The sequence below is a fragment of the Polyodon spathula genome, chromosome 11 (genome assembly GCF_017654505.1).
Source record: "Polyodon spathula isolate WHYD16114869_AA chromosome 11, ASM1765450v1, whole genome shotgun sequence".
NCBI lineage: Eukaryota > Metazoa > Chordata > Actinopteri > Acipenseriformes > Polyodontidae > Polyodon > Polyodon spathula.
In genome coordinates this window covers 39,156,661-39,162,660 of record NC_054544.1, presented here as the reverse complement: position 1 = coordinate 39,162,660, position 6,000 = coordinate 39,156,661, and the positions used below count along the sequence as shown (strand labels likewise).

Genomic DNA, 6,000 nt, shown 5'->3' with positions numbered 1-6,000 from the left:
CCAGAGACCCCCTTTGGGAATATTATCTCTATAAACTGCAGTGCAACCCACTTCTGAAGTGAATTACTCTCTATCTGTACCGCATGTCTGTTCACCAACCGGTGGACGAAAACTGGGGTTACTGACTGCAAAACAATACTCTACCACGTATTTGTGGTAAAGTAAATCACATTTTGTGGATGTATAGAAGGCGGGGTTACATTTAAACCATTTCTAATTTTATAATGTCATAAGAGATTTTCGATCTCGTCTTATTTAAAGGTAGGCAAGAGATGTATTTTCCCTACGCAGTATTTACGCAACATACGGGAAATCAACTGTATAGTCTCTGCAGAATTCCATTAATCTTATTTAATTAGCTTTTTTCTGTGTCACATGCATTGTGCCTGCCCTGTTGGTCTTTTCCCTGCCTTTTCAAAGAAGGAGCCTGTGATCATGATGATGCTCGCAGGTTTGAAGGAGCTGATGCTGGTCGGTCGCTATATGATCCGTGAGGATGACATCACAAAGCCATTGACGTAAGAAGCTGTTGAATGGGGGCATATTGTTAAATAATACATTTGGATTTGGTCACGTGAGTGAGCCTCTGCATAATTCAAGACATTTTTACATCACCGATCTCTCCCGTCAGTACAGATTCTGGATGCTTGCAAATACTGCGCCTAAAATGGAACTTGATAAAACCACCGTGATCCATTAATCCGAGGGTAAAATCGTGAGTTTTTATTTATTTATTTATTTATTTATTTCCTTTTTTGATCTTTTTGAGTAAAAATGGTGCAAATGGAGTAGCAGGTTTCATTACTTGGTTATATATATATATATATATATATATATATATATATATATATATATATATATATATATATATATATATATATATATGGAAACGAAACGGAAATGCTCAATATTCGAAATATCACCCGCTTTAAGCCCAACATGGGTCTGGCTATATTACTTTGCTGTGCGGGATGCTTTTCTGAACTCGTAATCATATATACAATATGTGTTCTGTATTTTGATGTATTACTATGAATCTATTGCAGCTATTAAATGCAGCCATTATAATGTGTTTTGTTATGGCATCATGATGCATTTTTTATGCTCAATGTAGTACAGATATATTCAGATTATTTATTAATGATCCATATTAATTCAGTGCTGGTACTGATATATGAATATATGAACATTATAACCATACAATGCAGAAAAAAGTGTATATAGTAAACTTTGAGCTAAAAGTGCGGCAACTGTCAAATGATATTTGATACACCGTAGTGCTAAGAAATATTGCAAGAGCAACAAATATTGTTTTACTATTTAATTAATATAAACAGAAATGTGTGTTAGATTTCTCTAAAAATGTGGTCCTTTTTATGTTAAATGTAAATAATAATAATAATAATAATAATAATAATAATAATAATAATAATAATAATACATCGTTGCCAAATTAATTTGAACGCTGTGACCAAATGTATGTGTTAGGGTAGGTAAATAAATTGAACATTTGTCATTAGCAGAGAACATCATTCATTTCTGGGTTGAACAATAGGGTAGGTTGCTGCATTGTGTTGTCATAGTCTTGTTAACGAAGGAACACAACCCCTTTGGAAACCTTGGCATTTGATATACAGCACAGGCTTTCGTTTTGACAAAAGTGCTATTGTGTTGCCGAGTACAATGGACGGTAATTGTCACAGCTGAGTATCACTGACCGAACTTGGACGTGTTAGAGGGGGGTTAATCTCTAAAGACATGCATGGTACCAGTTTAGAGTGGTTTCTCTGTAAATGCCCATCCCATAGGTGAGCGATAAAAATAGTATTTAATATCGCTGATTACTAACGTCCAGCCCCTTCAGCGTGCAGTTGATGCGCTCATTCACAGGAACTGACCATGGTGCTGAATGTAGCATCTTGGTTTCATTCAGCGTTAACCATTATTTACACGAAACGTCTCGCTGCTTTGAAGCTACGCTTAGGTAAAACAAACTCTATTATCACTCCAGTTGTAACGTAAGCACCTTCCCACATTATCAAAAACAGACCAGATATTAAAGCTATTTTATACTGTAGTGCAATACCGGCACAATATTAAAAGATATATGTGAAAGTGTAATATTGGATCACTGATAAATTCAGTATAATAATGATTTTACTATACCGTACTATATTATAAGGCTATACCGTAATGGTATAGGGGTCTATAACTGTACTTTAAAATCTAGTTTGCTATAATAAAGAAGGCTAGGTAGCAGTATGTGGTTGTGTTGAAAAAAAAAAGTTTTCTATTGTATGGGTATAGTTGCTACATATTTCTTTAAACACCAATGTACCTTAATGTATAATCTCTCTAGCAGAAACATACCTATTTGGTTCATGTAGATGGGGATATGGTGTAGAGTGCACAGAAGGCTGTGCATTATGGAATAAAGTAGCATTCAAACACTAAAGGATTATATTTGAATGTAATATTGAACATGATTGAGCAGCACTATATTTAAGTTTGTGTTTTGGAGAAGAGAACCATTAACCATAATAAGTATTATTATTATAGATGTTTTGATAACTCTTCAAACTCATAATATCTTATTTTTACTTCATACTTGAGGTCTCTTTAATTTGGTCAAGGCATTCTAATATGTATGGGGTTCTGGATTTGTGAAGTGCTGCCAAACCAAGGCAATACCTCAGTGTTATTAATCATTCATAGCTACCCCATACCTTGGATTTTCACCAAGCTTTCCATTAGGTATCAGCATTTATTGTCTTTTTTAAATCCTCCTTGTCTTGGCTGTTCTATAGAAAGTTACATTGTCTGATCCGCATCTTGAGTTATATTTACCCTTTCAAATATATATTTTTGGGGCTTGGTTATGCTGATACAGATACACTGTGTCCCTGAAGCTGTTTCATTCTAAGTTCCATTCTTTCCAAAATGAAGAAAAAGTGAAGGCAATTAGTTACTATCTTATTGCCATGACAGAATAGTTTTGGTATCAGTACTATTTGAACACATGCACAGTGCTCTTTTAACAGTCCTAAATTACACACTTTTATTGGATTTTGGTGTTTGGTGATGTTCTAACTTTTAAAAATGTATTTACACGATAGAGGCCATGTTGAAAAGGCATGTCATTTTCTAATAAGGTTAATATATAATTTATAACCAAATTACAACACAATTCTATGTATGAGCCTGTATGCAATATAGAGTTTTGTTGTTGCTAGGGATTTTTATGCATCATTTCTGAGTAGACTGACACCACTTAATTTAGTACATGCAAAAGCTTACATGCATATGGTAAAAGAATATGGAGGCAATCGGTTTGCTCTGTGACGTGATTGACTGAAGCCTTGACACAACTAAATGAATAGTGCAGGGCGGTGCTAGGCTTTACATTGATACAACACAAAGGTCAAACAAGAACATTAGCGAAATGTAATATTATCAGACTTACTTCTTCCTTGGCATTCTGAAACCAATGTTTCAGAATTACTGACATGTACAGCATTTTACCCAAATAAACCATCACATATTTCTCTTTGACGTGACTGGTGTGATTATTATTGGGGTTTTCTTCTTAACCCAGTGTATTACATATTAAACAACAACAAAAAATAAAACAACCAAAGACTTTTCACACTAGAAAAAATGGATGCTGGAGGTGTAAGGATGTTGTTAGTGCTAATAAGAAATCAGAACATTGATTTTAAAGCCATGTGTAGAGCTACTAACAATTCAGTGTATAGTAGCTCCAGGTCGATAATATTTTTATATTTGTCAGCTCAGCCATTTTAAGGCCCTGGTTAGTCTGAGTTTGTTTCCCACATTAATTATAATTAGAAGAACAGAAACAAGATTGATTTTCTAAATCGCCTGTTATGATGGGGTCTGAAACAAAGCAGGTTATAAGAAAAAAAAAGAAAATAGGAAAAATAAAGGTTAAGGCAGATTGTGCTTTTCTTTGCCAGCAACATGCTTCCCTGGAAGGGTATCTTACAAGTCTGTCCCATATAGAAACAGATGACCTCATTAAGAAGAGAGGACTGTACCATTTCCAACAAGGGGAGGGGGGGGAGAGGGGGGGGGGGGTTGTTGACATCCTGCTCTTTCTGAACTTCAGCAAGATGTTTAATTAAAAGATTGGCTGGGATTCAAAAAAAACAAAAACAAAGGTCTTGTTATTGTACCTTCTAAAGCGTGGAGCATATTGTGCAGCAAACCTGCAGTGTGTTGTGTGTTATTAACTTTTCATCTAAGTAAAACGGGGATCTGTTGACCTATTAAACATTAAACAGACTTTATACCGGATTACTAGATGGCACTATACCAAGCTTGTTCATTTATATACATAGCATCCCCCATGCACATGCAATTCAGGATGCTTTGCAAAAAATATAACAAACTAAAGAAAGCTCTAAACTGCTGGCTAATAAAAAGCCCCCAAAAAAATAAACAACCTGAATAGAACCGGGAAGAGAAAGCTGATGTAGTGACATCACAACTGGGAAAATAAGACAGGTGGATTTGGTTTGTGTAAGACTCATTATCATTTCCTGTTCACTAACCTATTTTATTTATTTTGTATCATTCTTTATCTGCATGGATCAGGCTTTCTGACTCCTCATTTTCAGTCATGGCAGTTGCTTCTGAAAATTCTCCTTAAAGCTGAATTTCTGAAGGGAGGTAGACAGCTGGGTTTATTTTTCAAACCACCTCACTTCAGAAATTCAGCTTAGGGTTCTTTTCATAAGCAGACCCATGGTTAAAAATCTTATTTTTGTCTGGAATAGTTACTAAGCATGGCAAATAAACATTGACACACAGCCTAGTGATCTGTTAACTAGAAAAGAGAATGATATGCATAACAGGATATTGAACAATTAAATATTATGAGACTGTGGATATAAATCCCTTTAAAATATATTCCGATGTATGTATCAATTGTATCCTCGGATACACTATTGCTAGTGAATTGTTTTATAGCACCAAAGAGAATAGTCAGCAGTCACATCTCCCTGCTTCAAGTGAGTCTTGTGTTTTGAGGCTGTGAGGGATAAACTCCTCACTGTGGCAGTGAAGGGTGGATACTTCTAATATGCTGCAGCTACTTGTTCTGCCAGACAGAAACCGCAGCTTGTGACTGCAACTGCATTGAAGGTAAATCAAATTTAAAAAAAAAAAAAACTGCCTGCAGTAATGTCAGAAGTAGCCTCCATAATGGATTCTGTAATTCAAAAACTAATATAGTAAAACCTCCCTTTTGAGTTACAAATATATTGAGACACACAGTAAAGATTCGGTCAAGTATTATGTCATTTTTTTTTTCACTTTCCTTAGTTTCCTTAGAAATGCATCACCTGTGCAGTGAATTGTGGGATTGTAGTCCTGGCGTTATCTCTGATTGAACCCAACAAAAACATGCAGATCCCAGACTCCACAGCGGCAGCTCGAGTTTAAGGAAAGGAAAGGTCACGTTTATAATCAGTTGCATTAGATAATTTTCCAATATATTTTCATCGTCAGTTTACAGCCTCTGTATGGCAGTAGCGCAGGAACAATGTCAGCACCCTGGATGAGAGGAAAATTTGCTTCCAATCAGCATTTAAAACAATCAATGCAGAGGTTAATTGATTGTTACTTGTTTTGATTTATTTAATACCTGCCGACGAATACATCTTAAAGGTAATTACTCGGAAAACTATAAGCACATCCCAAGTGTAAGGGGTGGGCTCCAGCCTTCCGGTTACATAAAGAGAATGGAATATATTCTGTCTCCATGGTAATACAGCATGACTGCCACAAAGTCCAGTCCCATAAATACTGTAAAGCACTGTAGGTTTCTATGTTAAACTGTTTAGTCTAACTTGGTTCTATTGTCATAACCATGTATTTATTGTGTTTCTTTCTATGTGTGGCAGGGCTACCTCTTGTTTTAAGAGAGCTGTCTTGAGCATTCTTTGTATGTAAGCGCCATATGTAAAAAGCCTATCA

At 35.5% G+C, this 6,000-nt stretch overlaps 1 protein-coding gene across 3 annotated transcripts in view; it reads left to right on the top strand.

Annotated features, from left to right (window-relative positions):
- Nucleotides 1-403: 403 nt before the first annotated feature.
- The window catches only part of LOC121323550 (probable cationic amino acid transporter), a 36,826-nt gene continuing 31,229 nt past the window's right edge, over nucleotides 404-6,000 (top strand). The window contains exon 1 of one of the 3 annotated variants that reach the window (XM_041264669.1): nucleotides 404-518. The gene's annotated coding sequence lies outside the window, so the exon portion shown is untranslated. The other 2 variants (XM_041264668.1, XM_041264667.1) reach the window with 2 other exon arrangements.